Source organism: Falco punctatus, assembly GCF_963210335.1.
Source record: "Falco punctatus genome assembly, chromosome: 3".
In the NCBI taxonomy this organism is placed as follows: Eukaryota; Metazoa; Chordata; class Aves; order Falconiformes; family Falconidae; genus Falco; species Falco punctatus.
Genome location: NC_137582.1, coordinates 5513669 through 5536763, shown reverse-complemented (window position 1 = coordinate 5536763; position 23095 = coordinate 5513669).

Sequence of the window (23095 nt, the reverse complement as noted above, 5' to 3'; positions counted from 1 at the left end):
CACTCCTCACAGGACATTCCCTTCAGCGCTTTCTTCAGCTTTGCTGCCTCCTCTGGATGCATTCAAGGACCTTCACACCCTTCTTAAATTATGGTGTCCAGGACTGCACACAGCATTCAAGGTGAGGATGCACTAGTGCTGAATACAGTGGGATAATCACCTCTCATGACCGGCTGCTCACACTGTACTTGATGCACCCCAGGATGTGGGTTGCCCTCTCGGCTGCCAGGGTGCAGCGCTGACTCCTACTGAGCCAGCTGCCGACCAGCACCCCCAGATCCCTTTCTGCAGGGCTGCTCTCTAGCCAGTCCTCTCCCAATGTATACTTCTGCCTTGCATTGCTCTCTTCTGCGTGTAGAATCTGGCATTTTGACTTGTCAAATTTCATCCCATTAATCACAGCCCAATGCACCGATCTATCCAGATCTCTCTGCAATGCCTCCCGTCCTTCAAGAGAGTCAAAGGCACCTGCCAGTTTGGTATCGTCAGCAAACTGGCTAATGGTGCATTCAAATCCTGCATTCAGATTGTTGATAAATACATTGAACAGAACTGGCCCTAGAACCGAACCCTGAGGAACACTACTGGTGGCTGGTCACCAGCCAGATGTAGCCCCATTCACTACAACGCTGCTCTTCAGGCAGCTCCCCCAGCATAGTGCGAATGGGCTCATCCCGCAGTCGGACAACTTGTCCAGGAGGGTGTTGTGAAGGACAGTATGGAAAGCCTTACTAAAATCCAAAAAACCTAGATCCACTGCCTTCTGTTCATCCACTGGCTGGGTGACCTTATCATAGAAGGTTATCAAATTAGTTACAACAGGACTTTGTTTTGCTAGAAGAGGCAAAGGAATGTTTAGCTGCAGGCTGGTCAGCTTGGTGAGGCAGGCTTTAAACTGAAGGACTCACAGGGTGGGGTCCAAAATGGCAGTGCTCATGCCACATTATTCCATTGGGGAATAAGCCAGGCCAACCAGAGCAGCAAAAAATGTTCCTTTAGCTGTCTCCCAATATGAGTACCAGAAGCTCAGTCACCTCAAGGGTGTGTACGGCTATGGCAGATCCACTTCCAGCCCTCCTGGGAAACCTGCATGCTCTATTACCTCTCTGAACTGCCTGTACACCAACACATGCAGCATGGGGAATAAACAGGAAGAATTAAAGATCTGTGTGCAGTCATGGGGCCATGGTCTCACTGCAATTACAGAGATGTGGTGGGATGGCTAATATGACTGGAATGTTGTCGTGAACGGTGATGTACTTTTTGGGAAAGACAGGCCTGCAAGGAGAGGTGGTGGAATTGTTCTTTATGTGAGAGGGCAACTGGAATTTATCGAGCTCTGCCTAGGGGTGGATGCAGATTGAGTCAAGAGCTTATGGATAAAGATTAAGGGACAGTCCAACATGAGTGATACTGTTGTGGGTGTTTATTATAGGCCACCTGATCAGGAAATCGATGAGGCCTTCTATAGACAACTGGAGGTAGCCTCATGACCACAGGCCCTGGTTCCCATGGGTGACTTCAACCACCCTGATATCTGCTGGAAAGACAACACAGCTAGGCAGACACAGTCCAGGAGGTTCCTGAAGTGCATTGATGACAACTTTTTGGCACAGATGGTGAAAGAGCCAACAAGGCAAGGTGTGCTCCTAGACCCTGTACTCACAAATAAAGAAGTACTGATTGGGAATGTGAAGGCTGGGGGGAGCCTTAGCTGCAGTGACCATGAGATGGTGGAGTTTAGGATCCTGTGTGGAGGAATCAGGGCAATAAGCATAATTACAACCCTGGATTTCAGGAGAGCTAACTTTGACCTCTTAAAGGAACTACTTGGAGGACTCCCATTGGATATGGTTTTGGAAGGTAGCGGGATCCAAGAGAGTTGTCAAAAATACAAATATCACTTCCTCCAAGCTCAAGATAGGGGCATCCCTATGAGTAAGAAATCAAGCAAAGGGAACAGGAGCCCTGCATGGATAAGTAAGGAACTTCTGGCAAAACTCAAACAGAAGGATGTTTAGGCAATGTGGAAGAAGGGAAAGGCCACTTGGGAGGAACATAGAAATGTTGTCAGAACACACAGGAATGTGATAAGGAAGGCTAAGGTCTTTTGGAATTAAATCTGGCAAGGGATGTCAATGACAAGAAGAAGGGCTTCTTCAAGTACATCGGCAGCAAAGGGAAGACCACGGAAAATGTGGGCCAACTGCTGAATGAGGTGGGTGCCCTGGTGACAAAGGACACAGAGGAGGTGGAGTTACTGAATGCCTTCTTTGCTTCAGTCTTTACTGCCAAGGCTGGCCCTCGGGAATCCCAGACCCTGGGGGCAAGAGAGAAAGTCTGGAGAAAAGAGGACTTCCCCTTGGTTCAGAAGGATCATGTTAGAGATCACCTAGGCAAACCTGATACCCACAAATCCACAGCCCCAATGGGATGTACGCCCAAGTGCTGAGGGAGCTGGCAGATGTTATTGCCCAAACCACTCTCCATCATCTTTGAAAGGTCAGGGAGGACAGACAGGAGAGGTGCCTGAGGACAGTAGGAAAGCCAATGTCACTCCAGTCTTCAAAAAGGACAAGAAGGAGGACCCAGGAAATTACAGGCTGGCCAGCCTTGCCTCCATCCCTGAAAGGTGATAGAACAGGTCATCCTGGAGGTCATCTCCAAGCACATGAAGGAAAAGAAGTTTTTCAGGAGTAGTGAGCATGGATTCACCAAGGGGAAATCATGCCTGACCAACCTGATAGCCTTCTGTGATGGAATGACTGGCTGGGTAGACAAGGGGAGAGCAGTCCATGTTGGTCTCAGCAAGGCTTTTCACACTGTATCCTGTAATATCCTCATTTGTAAGCTCAGAAAGCGTGGGTTAGATGAGTGACAGTGAGGTGGATTGAGAACTGGCTGAATGGCTGTTGTGGTTTGACCCTGACTGGCAACCAAGCGCCATGTAGCCACTTGCTCACTCCCTCCATGGTGGGATGGGGGAGAGGACTGGAAAGTAAAAGAGAGAAAACTTATGGGTTGAGATAAAGAGAGTTTAATAGGCAAGGCAAAAGCCACACACGCAAGCAAGGCAAACTAAGGAATTCATTCACTCTTTCTCATGGGCAGGCAGGTGTTCAGCCACCCCCAGGACAGCAGGGCTCCATCATGTGTAACAGTTACTCGGGAAGACAAATGCCATAATGCTGAATATCCACCCTCCCACCCCACCCCCATTCTTCTTCCCACAGCTTACATATACTCAGCACGACATCATATGGTAAGGAATATTTCTTTGGCTAGTTTGGGTCACCCGTCCTGGCTGTGTGCCCTCCCAATTTCCCATGCCCCTCCAGCCTTCTTGCTGGAAGGGCCTGAGAAATTGAAAAGTCCTTGACTTAGTATAAACATTACCCAGCAACAACCAAAACCATCCAAAACACATCACAGCACCAGCTACTAAGAATAATATTAACTGTCCCAGCTGAAACCAAGAAAATGTCAGAGCTTAAAGGTTGTGATCAGCAGTGCAGGGTTCTTGCTGGAGACCTGTGACTAGTGGTGTTCCCCAGAGGTCCATACTGGGTCCAGTCTGGTTCAACTTATTCATCAGTGACCTGGATGAAGGGACAGAACGTACCTTCAGCAAGTTTGATGATGATACACAACCGGGAGAAGCAGCTGATATACCAGAAAGCTGTGCTGCCATTCAGCAAGACCTGGACAGGCTGGAGAGTTGGGTGGAAAGGCACAACAAATTGGGAGGGGACAATCCCTGTACCTAGGAAGGAATAACCCCATGCACCAGCACAGGCTGGGGGCTGACCTGCTGGAAGGCAGCTCTTCAGAGAAGAACCTGGGAGTCCTGGTGGACAGCAAGTTGCCCCTGAGCCAGCAGTGTGTTCTTGTGGCCAAGAAAGCCAATGGGATCCTGGGGGCATTAGGAGGAGCGTGGCCAGCAGGTCAAGGGAGGTTATCATCCCACTCTGCTCTGCCCTGGTAAGGCTGCGCCTGGAGTGCTGTGTCCAGTGCTGGGCTCCCCAGTTCAAGAGAGACAGGGAGCTGCTGGAGAAGGTCCAGCAAAGAAGGGCTATGAAGGATGATTAAGGGACTGGAACATCTCCCTTATGAGGAAAGTCTGAGAGGGCTGGGTCTCTTTAGCCTGCAGAAGACTGAAAGGTGTCCTTATCAATGTCTATAAATATCTTAAGGGAGAGTGGTAAGAGGAGGGGACCAGACTCTTCAGCAGTGCCCAAGTGACAGGACAAGGCGCAACAGACACAAACTGCAACACAGGAACTTCTATCCCAATATGAGGAAAAAACTTCTCTAAGAGTGGCAGAGCCCTGGGACAGGCTGCTGAGAGAGGTTGTGGAGTTTTCTTCTCTGGAAATATTGCAGACCTCCCTGGATGTTTGTGTGCAACCTGCTCTAGGTGAACCTGCTTTAGCAAGTGGTTGGACTAGATGATCTCTAGAGGTCCCTTCTAATCCTGGCCATTCTGTAACTATCCCTTTGTGAACCCATGTTGACTGTGCCTTATGATTACATTATTCTTTAAATGCCTTTCAACAGTACTCAACATAATCTTCTCCATAATTTTTCCAGGAGTCATGTTAGACTAACAGGTCTGTAGTTCCCTGGGTCTTCCCTCATGCCCTTTCTGTAGATTAGAATATCATTGGCTAGCTTCTAGTCAGCGGGGACCTCCCCAGGCTTCCAAGACCTTTGGTAGATGATCAACAATGGTCCTACCATAACATCCACTAGCTCCTTCAGAACTCTGGGATGAATTCCATTTAGCCCCATGGACATGGGAAATAGGTGATACAGCTAGTCCCTTGCAATTTCAGTCCACAAATGGAAAGCCTTCTCTTTCTTTTCTTTTTTTCCCCTTAAAACACTCATCTTAGCACAACAAGCACTATTAAATAGCTATCAGCTCTATATTTCAAGAGCTGCAAACACCAAAAGCAGAGCTTTTTTTTTATCCTATACCATACCTACTAGTCCCAAAGTTGTAGCACCATGTGCATAAATAATAATAAGAAAAAACACCTGCAACTTTTCTAAGCACATCAGTAGGATATACATATGCACGAATAGTCATAAATGGTTCAAGAAGTTCTATAGATTGTCTGCAGAATGAAAAATTTGTTCAGATCAATTAATTTACTAAGTATATTTGATTTTAATTCACGTAATAGGTTATGCAAGAAGTCCTTCAGCTCTAGTGAAATAAAAATACATTATCTTTATTATCTTTGTTTAGTGCACTTAGGGTGTGGTGCAAAACCTATTGAAGGCAATTGGAGAAACTCCAATTGCTGTCAGTTGGCTTTGGAATTAGTCTCCGAAATATGTGCGTGCTATTTTCTGTTTTTCATGGGTAGGGTAAATGATGTACCATTTTGATCAGCGCTTGCTCAAACTAGAATGGATCTGGCATGCTTTCAAAATTCATCCCATAGTGAGTATCAGAACAAACTGTTCTCCTCCTGTTTGAACTGCACTCAGTTTCTCTAACTTAAAATTTTCAGACAGAAGATGTTGTAACTGGAAAGCTCAAAAGTCCTAATTGTCATTTTCTGCCTCATGCTCCATCTCAGCCATTTGTTTTTGCTGGCCATGAAGTCATTAAGAACTGAATTACCAGAGTGAGATAACAATCCTGATTGACTTCAATAGTGATGATCCAGCAGTAGGCACCTGTAAAATACTGACACCTGCAAATCGTGTTAAAATTTTAACCACTGGAGATGGTATTTATTGAACAGAAACACATTAACATAACATTTGACATTCATGCCACAATGATGACAGTCAAAGAAGACAGAAAGGCAGATTATATTTGATATCTTTCTCCATATGTGGTTAAATATAAAAACTTTAGCCATTTATTTCATCTTTTGATTAGTCACAGAGGTGAGTAATATTACAATCATTCAAGCTTTAGTTTCTAATCTCTTTTCTACATGGCTAGACAGATCCAGAAAGATCAGAGAGTTCGCTCTGTTCCTAACAGGTGCCATGGGTTATGACATAACATCTTTGAGACATGTCCCGCGATGTGAACTTTCCTGAGACAAAAGAAGGAAATCCAAAAGGTATTCTCAATACTCCCCCAACTGTTACAGCTCAGCTTCCAGAGTGATACATAGGAGTCAGCCACTTTCCATTCAATGATCCTGTGATTCATACGATCTGCTGAATTCTTTAGTCTCAAATTAAAGACAATGCATTCTACAGTGTACTATGTGTAAACTTTTTTTTCTTGTTGTGGGGATATACAATATGGTAGAAGTATCCTGTTTAACTTCAGTTTAAACCTGTCTTCTCTACATGAATCCATAGAGGTAAGGAGTCATCTAGCTGAAAAAGATCTTTCTTTCTCTAATGTTAGTAAATACAGTGAAATGTCAGCTTCAGTGCTACTGAGTTGTTTAAAAGCAGCTACGGCTCTGGATGTCAAATTTTGGTCACTAAAGTTAAATAAACCAGACTGGCCCTGTGAATAATATTTTATGCTGGTTAGAAAACTACAAGACTGAAAGTGTCTTTAAAGCATGTCAAGGCTAAAAGTTAGGGAAAAGTAATGTTTTAAAAGGTTCAATAGATTATTTTTCATCTAAAAGCTTTTATTTGCATCTATTATTTATGACTATTAAATGACTTGTTAATTTAAGACTAATGCAAACCACAGTATGTAGTTCACTCTTCCGGTTAATTAAAGATTTCATTTTTTGAAAGGAAGAAAACAACACTAATGCCGATTGTTACAGTGCAAAGTGCTTTGAGATGGAGACAGAATAAGTGAGTAGGAGTGCTTTGCTTCCATATAGAGTTGCCAACAGATTGTTCAATTAATTGCCCACATAATTTTAAATCATATGGCTTCATTATTTACTGGCCACAGCTAGAGAAAGCACGTCATCATTATGTCTGTACTTTAACCCTGAGAATGATCTCAAGGTTGTATTTGTTATCATCCAGACATCAAACCTAGAAGCACAGGCACATAGAGCACATAGTGTCCTCATGCTCCAATAAACACTTTAGGATATCATTACTAATGTGTTGTGTCTTACTATGTTTCCAGTCATGCTTGACACAGATTATTCCATGGTACGCTTGCAGAAACTGTCTCAATGAAGTCATTGGGATGTAAGGCAGGTAAATGGGGGAAGACTTCACATTCCCAGTGTACTGGTTTTGTCTGGGATAGCATTCATTTTCTTTGTAGCAGCTGATGTGATGCTATGTTTTGGATTTGTGACTAAAACAGTGTATTAACACAGGGATGTTTTAGTTATTGCTGAACAGCGTTTACACAGTGTCAAGGCCTTTTTTGCTTCTCATGCTGCTGTACCAGTGAGTAGGCTGGGCGTGCACACAAAGCTGGGAGGGTTCACAGCTGGGACAGCAGACCCTAACTGACCACGGGGATATTTCAGACTATATGATGTTGTGCTCAGCAATAAAACTGTGGGGAAGAAGGAGGAACTGGGGTATGTTCATTTACAGTGTTTGTCTTCCCAAGCAACTGTTACATGTGATGGAGCCCTGCTTTCCTGGAAATAGTTAAACATCTGCCTACCAATGGGAAATAGTGAATTAATTCCTTATTTTGCTTTGTTTGTGTGTGCAGCTTTTGCTTTACCTATTATGCTGTCTTTATCTCAACTCCTGAGTTTTCCCACTTACCCTTCTGATTCTCCCCACCATCCCACTGCAGGGAGAGTGAGTGAGAGGCTATGTGGTGTTTAGCTGCCTGCTAGGGTTAAAAGACAACACCCAGGTACACTAATAACTGCTCTTTAACTGAACATTTGCCAAGTGTTTCTCAAGCTTGGTATACTAGTTGCACAGAATAGGTGCATCACAGTGAAAAGTAAACATGGCGAAGGTGATGACCCAAGTGGAGGTAATTCATAAAGAAGATGGGAAAAGGTAAATATATATTTAAAAAAAAAGGTTAAAAAAGAGGAAATACTTCCCATGGGACAGAATGTAAATGAAAGTAAGGCATTGAATTGTTAAATATCAAAATGGAAGCGCAAACTTCAACTCAAGGGGAAGAAACTGTAGCTAAAGAAGATGAAGTAGGACTGATAGCAGGATGAGGATGGAACTCTAAGAAAGGGACATGCTAAAATTCTGCTTCATGTCTAAGAAAGGTCTGAAAGTAGAAAAATACCTCAAGCTGTGGATCCTCTCATTTTTAAGCCTTCTTACAAATTCACCATTTGAATTCTGGCAAGTAGGCATTGCTTGTTGAACTCTTATTTATTTATTTATTTAAAAAAAAACAACCAAAAAAACCCATTTCAGATATATTTCTTAGAAAATAATGCCAAATGATTCAGCTATCTGTGGAAAATACTACTGTTTTCTACCGATACTAACTTTGGAGAGTTCTGTCTCCGTATGTGCCATGTATTTGGGGGAGGGGAGGTTTGGTACAGAGCACTCCCGAAACTGCCTGTAGGAATACTGCACAACTTGCAAATGTCTCAGGAAGAACTATTCTGTCTCAGGAAGGTAAAATCGTTTTAGATTATGTGTATACTGCTTTAGTACCTATTCCTCATTTAGTTTAAACATCACAGAATAAAATGGTTTAAGTCAATTGCACTCACACTTTTATGGAAAGAATATAAGTTTGCTGTGTGCTCAGGTTTCCCTACTTGGCAAGATTCAAATGAAAGTGCAAGTCACAGATGCATGGAGGCAGATATGATAGACTCAGTCTAAGCTCAGGACTCAGGCAATGTGAAAGTACAGTCTTTGCATTTTCAGGTACTTCATCATTGCTGGAATACTTGCATTTGCATTCTTAGGATGTTTGCTTTCTTCAGGCACATTTTACCTGAACCCATCTTTATCACATAACTTTTAGCTCTAATTCTGATAGGTTTTGTGTTTGTGGTTTTGTTGTGGGTTTTTTTCCCAACATGAAGCTGTATGGAAGACTTCATATATGCCATCTCAAACAAATGAAAACTGTTTTGCTTTTCTCGTATGTTTGCTGCTGTTGGGTGCAAAAGGTGTGGATGGAAAAAGAGGAGGAGGTGGGTGTGCAAAGGAAAGCCTCAGTAGCACGTTATGCTCACCTTTCTTCTTTCCTTCCTTCCTCATGTACTGGCAACTATTATTTTGAAAACAGAAGGTTTCCATATATTGGATTATTCCTCTGAATCTTGCTTAACTGTAATCACATTTTGTGTGCCAAATGTTTGGGGAGGTGGGGGGGGGGAAGGTTTTTTTTAAAGCCTTTTTTTTTTTCCAGTGTTTATTAAAGTGTTTCATGAACTGACTTTTTTGGGGGAAATATTCATTGTCATTTTTGAGAAATACTCATTGATAAGAAAATGTCTCATGATCCCAAACCTCTATTTCTTGATACAATAAAATTATAATCAGTGTATATTTGTTCTTAACTCAGAGACCTGCACACCTTTTAGACAGAATTTTTGTTGCATCTAACTTAAAAGTGTATTACAGGCAATTTTTACTACTTTTTAATACCTGGGTTAATAAATTACTAATATCTTCAACTAGCTATTTTCAGTCTTGATTCCTAAGCACATTTATCATAGATGCTATTCCTAGTCATCAAAGAAGCAGTCTTTACCCCCAAACCTATTAATTCTTCAATTTTGCAATGTTTATGTTTAATATTGATGCCTATTCCATACAGTGGTCTGCTGTCCAACTTCATTTATTAACGTAAGTGAGAACTACTGTGATCAAATTAACTACATTCATCAAGAAGACTGGAAAAAGGAAAATATAATTCCTTTTTAAATTTTTTTTTTAATAGCAAGAGAAAAGGAGGAGCCAAAGAAAACTAACACTGGTACAAGTGATTTGTTCAGTTTTAAAAACCAGAAAAATACTGAAACAAATATTCACACTGTTTTAAGGTTCTAAAATACAACTAGGAAATAAATACATGTCTCTAAAGAGACTCCAGATCAAAATTATATCAAACCAGTTTAGGTTTTCTCTGTGAAAAGATTCCAGGTCTCATGTATAACATTGTGAATAATGCAGTAACTTCCAGGATCTGGCTCAAGACAGAATACACCGGGTCTTCAGGCTGCTTTACATGGTTCATTGGTCAATTCTGTCCTCAGTATTTCTAGGGACCTGCTAAATGGTGCCAAATCAGGAGTTCGCTCACTTCCTGCCTATACAGCATCTTTAACTCTATGAAGAAAAGACCTGACACAATGATCATAATGTTTGTCGCTTCATTAAGGTAATACATTTGTGGACCACACTAGTTTTTACTCTTAACTTTAGTAAAGTTTTAGTAAATAATTCTATTCATTAAGGTACAAGGCAATGCTGATTTATGTCTTCCTTACCTGAGTCTACCAATTGTAATGCCAAAGGAACAACAGATTTTACCTATTAAAAATTGCAGCTAGGATTGTTTAAAGAAAGTATGAGCAATAAAGCATTCTTAATTTTCCGTAGCTGATTTTCAGATACTTAGTCCTTGGCACATGCTGAAAATAAAACTAAAGTTCTATGGCTAACTTAAAACTAGCAGAGGAAAACACAGCAGATTACTACTTTCTGCTGGAAATTTCATTGCTCTTTCATACCAGTTTTTGTAAGTAAGGTTTTTATCCAAGTGTGCATACATTTATAAACTTAGTCCTTGACCTTGCTTACTTTTTTGTCTGTAGATTTTTACATGTGGAAGGAGAATGCTAGAAATTTTATGTGTGTATGTCTATCATTAACACAGGCTTGTGTACAGGAAAAGCAAATGCACAATTGATTGAGAAAGCACAGCTGCAGAGACCAAAAGATGAAAGCCCTTACTAGTCAAAAACCTACTTGCAGTCTGTACTTGAAGTCTGAGTGAAGAATGTTTCCTTTTCTATTCGCCTGAGTTGTAAGCAACTGAAAACAGAAGTCTATAAAGCAAATGACAGCAAAGTTGCACTTATTGTTTTGGCATTACTAAAACACAGCAGAAACTAGATGAAATAAAATATACTAAATTATTCTTGGAAATGAGTGCAAATAATGTTAAACAACAAACTAACAGACACCTAATAGCTTACATTATGCTGTGAAATTCAGCATGCTTATTCCACTAACATAATCACTTTTTCATTCAAAGTAATCCCACATTCTACAAAGCCTTTTTAATAATTACTGTTGTTTCTCATCATAAATCCACACAAGAGTAACAGCTGCAGATTAAACTTAATAGTCCCAGTTTTGTAGATGTCATTTGACTACTCCCCCTCCTTTTCCCAGTTCTTTCAAACTGTGTATCAATTTACCATGACTGCTGCCTTGAAATGGTCATATGTATGGATTCCCACACACAGCACTCACACAAACGCTATTTTCACTGTTCTTTGTCAAAACTCTCTTCAATCAGTGGTTAGACTTTTTAAACTCAGTTATTGCCTACTTTTCGCAGTTAAAACATAATTTCCTTTCTAAAGTATGGAGCTTTATGATGATGAGACAACTGTCAGGATTTTGGTTTTCAGGATCTCACCAGGTCTTCTGTGGTATCTCCAGACAAAATTCTATAGTACCTACAGCCAGGAATTTCAAAGGACCCCATCCAAGTTAGGTGTGAACTTCAAACCTCAATGAGTATTTATCTTACTTCAGCACCTTTGAAAATTCCAGCTACGATTTAAGAAAAATGTTAAAATAAATTCCAGCAATTAGCCATAATATGATGAATTTGAAGTTTTTTTCCAAATACATAAATATAAAGGTGCAAAGTCTCTCCTTTGACAGACTGGGATTTTGAACTTGATGTCCTTCAGTTTATTTAGCTGGGCCATGCACGACCAGACTGTAGTATTATAACTATAGTTCATATAGGATTTTTTTTTTTTTTTTACATTTATTAAAAGAACTAAACAGATTAATTACATGTGTGCTGTTTTTAAGAAACAATTGAGATACTGGATTTGAAATGGTTTCCATTTTCCAACAACCACACTGTAGTAAATATTCAGAAAGCAGTTTAAAGTATTTTCAGTGGAATAATGATTTGGACAGTGTTTTTGCTTTTAAATACACACCATGTATTACGAATGCTATAAACAGATTTTTCATACACTGTTTATACTTACTGTCCTCTCACCGTTAATCCGTCTCTGACTTGTATCACATTAATACCTTCAATGGTATTTATCAGAATAACTTTACAATTAGAATTTGAATTAAGATTCATTAGAAAAAAGCCCTGTTTTTTTCTTTACCATGAAATTATCTCACTACCCTGTCAATTCTTCTGGAAACACAGATGAAAAGAACTTGTTAGAAGCAGATTTCATTTTGAGGACTTTAATGTTTTGTGGTTTATGAGATTTTGAGATTAAAATTTATTAATTTATGGGGTTTCATATGAAAGAAATACTTATTTCCCAGACAGCAACACTGCAGTTTCCAGAAGACAAGACATCAGATCAAATGTTCATAATATCTTCCTCTTTTAAAAAATGAAATCCATTTTAGACCATTTAAAAATGTTCTTAACATCTTTCAAGCCCCATAAAATTGAACAGTGTGCCACACAAACCCAACACAATCCCACAATTCAGAAGTTCATTGCTTTCATCTGAATATCTTTATGAGATGGTGTTACTGCTTTTGAGTCTCAAGCTTGAGCTCTGCTATGCTGTGAAGGTATATACCAGTGTGGGTTTGTCAGAAATGTCGTCCCTGTGGGCCTGCACATGGTGCTGTGTCACCCAGAGTAATAAAGGCAGGGAAAAGCCGGGCTGAGAAAGGGCAAAACGGTGCCCGGCAGCCAGGGCTGAGGGCAACGGGGTGAGAAACAGCCCGGCCAGCCCCGAGGGGGGAGCGGGAGGGGGCAGGGGGCTCCGGGCGCCCCCGCACAGACGCCCCCGCGGGCCCGGGGCAGACCCCGGCGGGCGGGTGGTTCCCTGCGGCCCCTGGGAAGGGCCCAGCCGGAGCTGGGGAGTGTGAGGAGGAAGGGGGGGCAGAGAGGAGCTGTGATGGACTGACCACAGCCTCCTATTCCCCATCCCCCTGCACCGCTCAGGGCAGGAGTTGGAGGGGTCCGGATTGAGGGGTTGAAGGTGAGCCTGGGAAGATGAGGGGTTTGGGGTTAGTATTTTAGGTTCTTGTCTTTTTTTCTCATCATCCTACTCTTATTTTTAATTGACAATAGATTAATTTTCCTTAAAGTCAAGTCTGATTTGCCCATTAAGATAACCGGCAAGTAATGTCCCTTTCTTTATCCCTACCCATGAGTTTTTAATCTTATTCTCTCCTGTCCTGTTGCGGAGGGGAGTAAGAGCATGATTGAGTGGGTGTCTGGCAGCCATCCAAGCTTAATCCACCACAATCACAGAGACTTTTCTTCTATGCTTGTAATTTATTGGAATCCATGTAAGGTATTGGTAAAATTAACAGACAACGGTGAAAACCCAACTGAAGCAGGGCCTTCAGCCACTGTTCTCCCTTCCAAAGAGAAAAAAAAAAGACATTTTAGAAATTGGACGAAATCTACTAAGGCTTATAATTAATCTCAATTATAAGATGCGCAATTAATGTCATAAATTGTCTGAGGCATTAGATACAGAGATAGCAAAAGGTTGCCCCCTTTTCCCTTTTTTGCCTCTAGCCTTCCTCTCCTACACCATCTTCCTTCTCTTCAGCACAACAACCAAGCCTTCTCCAGATTCCTTCCTTTCTCTACGATAAAGTACCCACCTCAGGCAGCTTCCAGAAAACATCTCACATGTCACATTCCTCAGTTCAATTTTTCAGGCTCAGCTAAGTCAGTGCTTTTACGTTTTCAGCAGCTAGGCACATGTGATGTGAGAGGAAGTAGTGTTCTTTGTTAGACACTTCTGAGCTTTTAAGAGAAAATGTTTCTGTTTTCACCATTGAAGAAATGTCTTTAATCTTCAGGAGAGAATTTCTGGGAGTTTCTTTGCAATGCAGATACTTTTAGTCTCTTTGTTGGCATCAATTATCACATGGCTTTACTTCTTCCTGCACTTGTTTTTATTTTTATTTTATTTTCCCCTGGATGACTGCTTTTTAAATATTCAAGCCTCTACAGAGAACAGAACATTGCAACTATTTTTAAAATTATATATTGCGCCACTCTTTCAAGAACCACACGGAGTTTTGCTCACCTCAAGGCAATGACTTAAAATACTTGATTGCTGAAACATATCTGTTCTCTTTATGTAGTATTGTAGTAAATGAAGCCACATGAGGCACTCGAGACTCCTTAGAATTAGAATCTAAATAACCTAAAATTGACTCTAAAGATACTTTTTTTTAGATTTGATTCTAAAAGAAAGAATTTATATTTGCCATTTTGATATGATTAATTTATCCTAATAGTCTGAAAGGACTCAGGTGTATAGTGCTGCAAGGTGTGATTTTCTTGTTTCATCCCTTTTCTTTGCCTTTTGCCTGGACATGTGTCAAGAACAATGACAGGGACTAAGGTAATGGTTTAATCTTATGGGTCATGTTCTATATATGCTCTGAACATTAAAAGAATTTCATTGTTCACAGCCACAGCAGCTTCCTCATATGGCCTACTTTAATCCTTTGAAATGGTGTAAATGTTTATTCAGATTCAGGCATTCAAAAGAGACAGAAGTATTTTTATTGTCTTGAACATATCATTATACTTATCCTATATGCAGGCATCTATGTTGAACTAGACTTTAAAACAATACCCTAAATAAGCTGTCAGCAAACAGTTAATATTTTATTTGTCTGTTTTCACAAAAACATGACAGTAGAGAAAGAAGACATTCAGGCCATATACAAAAAATATTAATCTATACACATCATAAATTCAGTTTAAGTAAAATGTCATACTCAGAGCTAAGCCAACCATTCTATTTTCAATTATTTTGATGGCTCAGTTATTGATTCCTGATTTTGTGTGGGTGTACAGACAAACATACACATAAAAAGAGCAATTTGGTATAAGGTGATTTGTCTGTACTATATACAAACATCCATAAGTAGAACTCTCCAAGAAAGAAGAACTGGTTTAAAGCTTCGAGACAGAAGCTTTTTTATTTAAAAAAAACCCATAAAACAAACAACTGTTTCAAGCTACATAGATTAAAACTGTTACTCTCTTAGCCTACTCAAGTGCACAGTCACGGAATATTAAGAAAGTAATTTAAAATTGTAAGAAGGTGGTAAATGGTGCTTTTAGATAATTAGCTAATGTTTTTAGGCTCTAAGTATTGTATGTTTTCCTAGTGGTGACACGTTAATCAAGATGAAATGTTAGATTTTGCTGATAGTGATTAAATAAAGGTAATAATCAAATTGTTCTTCATAAAATGTTGGTAGATATAATGAAGAAACACATTATGTGTTATTATTGGTACATTTTTTTTATTTTACCTTTGTTTTTATGATTGGTTTAACAGTGCATCAAGACATCTTCTTTAGGCACAAAAATCCATTTCTTTGCCAAAAATGTGTTTGTGATTTGAGTGTAAGATGCATGAATTTCAAGTCAGAAGGATAAAGCAGATGTAAAACTGGACCAAACTTTCCTATAAAAACAAAAATTCAGATGTATCTTCTTTAAAGTTATTAGTAGCATAGGTAATTTATTGTAAAAACAATTCTACACTATATATGTATTTGTACATTACACCGTTAAAAAAAAAAAAGGCAATAAATTCTGCCCAAATGTATTATGTTTTAATAGATTCAGAATGTAGAAATATGAATCTCTCAGAAGTTATTGCAACCTTCTCAGTGGTGTTTAGTCAGGAACAGTATTTATTTTGGTCCTAAGGGGGAACAGTTCTATATCAAATAATGCTGCAAGATATTATTATTCTTCCTAATGTAATTTGGAACATCTGACATAAATCATCTCAGTTTCCCTGGTGTATAAATGCAAACCACTTAATTCCTCTGAGTATTACATGATAATACATATCTCCTGTTTGGAGACAAGCAGATCATCTTCAGCAAAAAGCAAGGTGAGACTTAGAATTTGATATTCCATACAGAATACTTTTTTCTTTTTTTTTCCTTTTTTTTTTTTTTGGGGGGGGGGGGGTAAATTTGTAAAAATGTTTTGTAAAACTCCTTTTATCTGCTGCATGCTAATAGCTGGAAGCATGTGTGAAAATTCACTCTTTTTTTTTTTTTTTCAGACTTACTCAGAATTTGAGACAAACGCTGTCAAGAAACAATCCCACTGGAATAGTTCAAGTTGTGCTATTGTATCTTCTTTGTCCATAGTCCAACCAGCTCCTCTCCCCTCTTCATTTTCACTATTGGGTTAGTGATCCTGATTTCTAACTAGCTGTTATCTGGCATCTTTTGCGGCAGCCACAGCTGGATTAGTACACACGGCAAGAGAGACAGTGTTGGACAAAGACACCTTACCACCTGATACACTGATGCACTAAAGCAGCAAGGCATCACTTGAACACAATCAGGGAAAAAAAGACAACCAGAAATCTGGTCTGTCCTGACTACATCAGCCAACTTGTAACTGACTGAAAAATTCAGTGTCTCCTGAGTGAATCGGAAATGTTAAAGAGGGAATAATTTGGTAAGTATCCGATGAAGATAAATCTCATACATTATTTGTTGTTCTACTGCAATTATACAACAATGGGATCTGTGAAATTTTTCTCCTAGTCAAAGCATTTAACAACATGGTGGTATTGCCTTTACAACGTAGTAAAATGCCTTTTCAGACTTAAGCTGCCTTTGTGAATTCAGTTACAGAGTCACAGAATAATACATTTGAATAAATTGATCTGAATATAAAATACTCTGCATTATAGCATTCAACACCACTGCAAAAATACATCACATATCTTTCTATAAAATTTATGGATTTTTTTTTTCCTTTATTTTTTCAGTCAGCTGAGTTTATTCTGGCTGTTTTTTAAAAAAAAAAAAAAATTAACAGTTGAATGAGCCAGCCAAGTGGGGCTTTATACTAAAAATCTGAGTTTAATTGTAGGACTTCAGTAGAAACAGTACTTTTGTAGAAAATGCAAAACAGGCAGAGGACTCTCAATCCCAGGAGCGTTTTTTCAGCTTTAAGGTATTTAATAGCAGCTCTTGTTTCCTTAGTGGGTACTGGGAGATCTAACTCTTTGCTTTTCTCATGATCTAGTGCCAATTTAGGGAATGCCTCTGAGTGAACTCTATTTCAGACTACAACAAAATGAAACCTGCTATTTAAGTGTCATTGTCTGTCACGGTTAAACCCCAGACAGCAACCAAGTACAACGCAGCCGCTTGCTCCGTCCCCCCACCCCGGAAGGGTGGGGAGAAGAATTTGAAGGGAAGATAAAACTCGAGAGCTGAGATAAGAACAATTTAATAATTTAAACAGAATAAAAAGGAAAGAAAAACAATAATAACAACAAAAAGAAGTTATAATGGAAAAGGTGGGGGAAAGGATAAAATCCAAAGGGAAAGGGAGAAAGGAAAACAAGTGATGCATAATGCAACTGCTCACTGCCTGGTGACTGATGCCCAGCCAATCCCCGAGCAACAATCCCCAGGCCCCAGCTAAGCCCCCAAGTCTATATACCAAGCATGATATCCCATGGTATGGAATACCTCTTTGACTGGTTCGGGTCACCTGTCCTGGCTGTGTACTCTACCAATTTCTTGTGCCCGTCCAGCCCTCTTGCTGGCAGGGCTGAGAACTGAAAAGTCCCTGACTTAGTGTAAACATCACCCAGCAACACCTAAAAGCATCAGTGTGCTATCAACATTGTTCTCACATCAGAGCCAAAACACAACCCTGTACTAACCACTAAGAAGAAAATTAACTCCATCCCAGCCAAAACCAAGACACCGTCTTTTTTTTAAAAACTTAATTCTCTCTTTCCCTTCAGAATTCATCATGGTCAAATCATTTTTACTTTTCTTGGCATTTGAACAGTTCCTGACTAATAGATGTCTAGATATATATACCTTTTTCAATAATCTTTAACATTTAAAGCAAAAGTAAACTAATCATCAATTACATTCAGCATTTTCTGTGCATATCTGGGGTAGAGTTCTTTATTTAGGTCATGTTGATACCTGAACTTTTTTGCAGCTCAACAAATACAATTCAAGGATCGAGAGCAGACAGCATAACTTTTGCTGATATGAAAATGGATTCTTGACATCGTGAGCTGACCTGGACTGTGAATTGATGGAAAAGCCTGTATTTTCTGATGCAAAAGTCAAGAAACAGACAGTTGTTCTGATAGCTTCATAAAAACAAAAATGTATTTTGCATGAAAGAGTAGAGATTGTCAGAATCACTTCTGGTCTCTTCTCTCCGGTACTGCAAAGGCTTATCCCAGCTTCATGATTTACCTGAAGATTGCATCTATAGAGGTTTGAAATCCTCAAAGTCACTGTGGAATGGTGGGAAAGATGTTTTGCTCCTCCAGGCTCTGTTGGTTTGAGATTACAAAATGGGTTAGAGAGGAACTTCAGTTTGAAAATTAATGTATGGCAGAGCAAAACCTTCTGCTACTGAAAGATCCAACTGCTGTCTACACAACCAGATTAGGACTATTTACCAGTTTAAGTCTTGTGAATGATCATGCCAACATTTAAGGAAGGACAGCTTTTTTATCTGGAAAGCTAGGTATTCAGCATGAAATCAAGTCGTCTTTCTTCCATCATTTAACAGTGAACACCATTATTACCCTTCCCACATTTCTGTGTGGATGCAATAACAGAAGTATTTTAGTAATCTTAATGTAAAGAGTATTTATATTTTCAAGGATTATCATAGTGCTTACAGAAATGTTCAGTGCCCTGGCAAAGTTGACTGTGAGATACTAGCCTATCTTGTGAACTACAGCCTGGAAAAAGAAAGGATTTCTCAACAATGTGCTTTAAAGATACCCAAAACTAACACTCTAGACTGCGTGCCACTTCCTGGCAAATTCTTCTGTATGCCTATTTAAAGAGTCAGCTTTAGGTATAACTCCTGCAGTCAAATTGACCAAAGCAGTCAATGTTGCTTTAAGCACTATGATAATCCCTGAAAATTATGAAAACTCTATTTAGAGTATGTGTTTTAGAGCTATGGTAAACCATGATGTAAACTGGCATTTCTCCAGCAGTTCGCTAATGTGAAATGACTGCAGGGCACTCTGAGAGGGACTTCATGTTTCACATACCTGCCAGATGTTGGTCACAGGAAACTACTGCAAGGTGGAAATATCCTTCCTAGGAATGAGAGGTGCATTCCTCTGTTGCTACACTGGAATAGGAGTGCTCTGCTCAAGCCTGGGCTTGAGCTAAGGAGTAGCGCTTTCACTCTCAAAAACTCAGTAACAAGTGGCGTCCCTCAAGTATCCACACTAGGATCAGTGCTATTTAATATCTTCATCAATGACATAGTGAGATTGACCCCTAGTGACAAGACAAGGGGAAATGGTTTTAAATTTAAAGAGGGTAAAATTAGGTTAGATACAAGGAAGAATATTTTACAACGAGGGCGGTGAAACACTGGAGCAGGACACCCAGAGAAGTTGTGGATGCCCTATCATTGCAAGTGCTCGTGGCAAGTTGGATGGGGCTTTGAGCAACCTGGTTTAGTGGAAGGTGCCCCTGTCCATGGCAGGGGGGTTAACTGGATGATCTTTAGAGGTCCCTTCCAACCCAAGCCGGTCTATGATGGCGTGATTCTGAGTATACCATGTGCATTCAGCGACTGTACCCAACCCAAACACAGTGACAGTAATTGAAACTACTATTTCATGTTTTCACTTCTCCATGCTTCTGCACATGCCAGTATTAAACTCCATTGCATTTCCTTGATGGCTTGCCATTTTTCTCATATTTTGTCCCATAAATTATCTTGTATTAGCAGCAGGGGTTATTAAATTCAAGTGATCATAAGACAATATTTTGCCTTTTGGGGGCTAAGGGCAGTGGATACAAATCAGTTTGGTGTCAGATGTTGTCTTCTAAAATGTATTAAAACCTCGTCCTTAAAATCTCTCTTGAGTAAAATTACAACCCATTTTTTCATGACCCTATTGAGCAAATTGTGTTTGACACTTATTTCTCAATAAAGATTTTAGTTTATTTAGAAATAAAATTAGTCTCCTGGAAAACAGTAACAGAGCATTTCATGAATTTAAAAACAGTCAAATGGGTTTGACCTCTTAATGGGTGCCTTTATTTCTATTGCATCTGTCCTGTTTTCAGCTGGGACGGAGTTAATTTTCTTCTTAGTAGTTAGTACAGTGCTGTGTTTTGGCTATGATGTGAGAACAACTTTGATAGGACACTGGTGTTATTAGTTTTTGCTGGGTGATGTTTATGCTAAATCAAGCACTTTTTAGTTCCTTGGGCCCTGCCAGCCTGAAGGCTGGAGGGGCACGGGAAACTGGGAGGGGACACAGCCAGGACAGGTGACCCAAGGTAGCCAAAGTGGTATTCCATACTATAGGCTGTCATGCTGAGTATATAAACTGGAGGAAGAAGAAGGAAGGTGGGGACATCCAGCATTATGGCGTTTGTCTTCCCAAGTAACTGTTACACATGCTGGAGCCCTGCTGTCCTGGGGATGGCTGAACACCTGCCTGCCCATGGGGAGTGGGGAATGAATTCCTTGCTTTGCTTTGCTTGCATGTACAGCTCTTGCTTTCCCTATTAAATTGTTCTTATCTCAGCCCTTGAGTTTTACATTCCTTTCTGATCCTCCTTCCCATCCCTCTGGGTGGGGGGAGTGAGCGAGTGGCTGCGTGGTGCTTGGTTGCCGGCCGGGGTTAAACCATGACAGCACCCCATGAAGCTTATTTAAATTTAGTGGAAACTCTGAAAGTACTATGAAATAATAAAGTAGATTTTGTAATGCAGCTTGTTTCTCTACTTCTAGATTATAAAGAAACATGTGCATTTATGCATATAAATACATGCTGAAGCAGACTGCCGCTGACAGTCTTAATATTGATGGATTTAAATATGACTAAAAATACCTAAAATTATCTTTCATAATGTTGAAGTATGAGTTGTTCATTATGAGGTGAAATTCTGTAATGTTTGGTTGGTTTCCTACAGGTACTTAATAAGCACAATTAAGAGCATTTGTCATGTTCATTTCTTTCTGGACAATTTTGGCTTCCCTTCCTGCCATTCCTGATGCTTCTTTATGGTAAGTAAAGCAGTTTGTGATCTATTTAAAATCTGGTTTTGCAGTGGAGGTTGAGATTCTCCATTTTTACTCATCCTTTTTATTAGATGATTCATATTAAGTTTAGTTGCATATTTAATGTGTTGATATAAAATATTACTTTGTGAATGGCTGTTCTTTGTTAGTCAGTCAGTCATGCACATGTAGGCACTTGTACAACTTCCAATGAATAAAAGATCTGTGCATGGACAAACATACTTGTCCCGGTCTTTCACCCTGTACACATTTACAGCAAATAATGAAGTAACTGCAGCCATAATATACAGCTGTCTTTAAAGACACAATTAACATTTTATGTATAAATTATGTGCACTTTTTTGTGTGTGTTTTATGGAAAGAGCACAATTTTGTAATTATCCCCTTTACACTTCTTAGGAAAAAAATGTCTAAAACTACGTTCTAAACTCAAAATATCAGTGTTTTAGGTTAATAAAGAGCCCATATTCAATTACTTTAACATTATTATCTTCAAATTACTTCTCTATATATACTTAGCTATGATTTAATTATTGATTTCTCCTAGGTTTTAGATTGTATTATTTTTAAGTCCTATGTTTATTCTATTAGTTTATAACATACAACCTGCACACTATTTGTTGTCTTTATGCTTTTTGATAATTTTCTTATCATAATTTAATAATGTCATATGATGAGATAATTTTTAAAGAACATTAAAGAACTTTAAACAATGACATAATTATGCTTTTATTTAATTTCCATGAAATGCAGTGAGAGTAATAACATTTATAAATAACTTGTAGAAAGAGTTAGAAAAAAATGCTACTGAGCTGACATATTACAAATGATACAATTATATTTAAGAAATTTAATGTATCACTGACTAATTCAGATGGGGCTGCATTCACTCATAAGATTGCAACTTGGGAATAAAATTCCAGGAGGTAGGCACCGCTATCACACTCTATGCTAAGAAGATATATTGTAACAGGGTGTATTATACACTTAGGCTACTTTGAAAATTAACACTAAAATAACTATTTCAGTCTATCATTTTTTCCATTTCAATTCTTTCTTTTCAAGGAAAGAATTGGGAAAAAAATATTTGCCAACCTGAGAAAATCTCTTTATAAAATTCTTCAGATAACTTTTCTATATCTATTATGAATAATCAACAAATAATATTAGAAATATCCATTATCTTCATATAAATAAGTTGTCCTCATTCACAAAGTGAAAAAAAATGAGTCTATATTAAGAAACTATACAAGAAATCTAGGTGAATTCAAGTACAACTATTATTAGATATACTCAGAAATTTTATAATGTCAGCTAGCTTACTGATACAATAAACAATGTATGCTTATATCTGATCTCTCATACTTGTCATTGCCTTGCTGTCACATTCAGTACTGTCATTTAAAAATACTAAGATAAGGGATGAATTGGGAGAATTTTTTTCTTTGATGATATAGTCAAAATGACCTAGAGAGCAAACACACAAATAAAGGCATTCTTCTATAACATTAACCTAAAACTGTTACTAGAATGTAACCTTTGAGTCATGTTTTGCAGTGATTATTTATGACACCTGTGTAGATACTATAAATGGGAAGAGGAAAAGAGGTTGATAGCAATCAACATAATAAAGATTTGATACTGCTGAAGAAATAAGAGAGGCCTTCAGATAAAAAAAAACAATAGTTTGCAGAATTAAGAAGAAAAAATGCTTTTGATCAGTTTAGGTCTATTTCTAGGTCGAAGTCAAAGATTTAATACAAATGCTGTGACAAAATGTCTTTCTTGATATTTTTGTAGTGTTTTGTTATGGGTTTGGGTTTTTTAAGTCCAGCTTTTGAAGGAAGCAGAGCAGGGAATAGGCTCTGGATTTTTAAAATTTTGAGCTGTGTCAAAACAAGAATACTAATACACAAGTGTTTTAAGTAC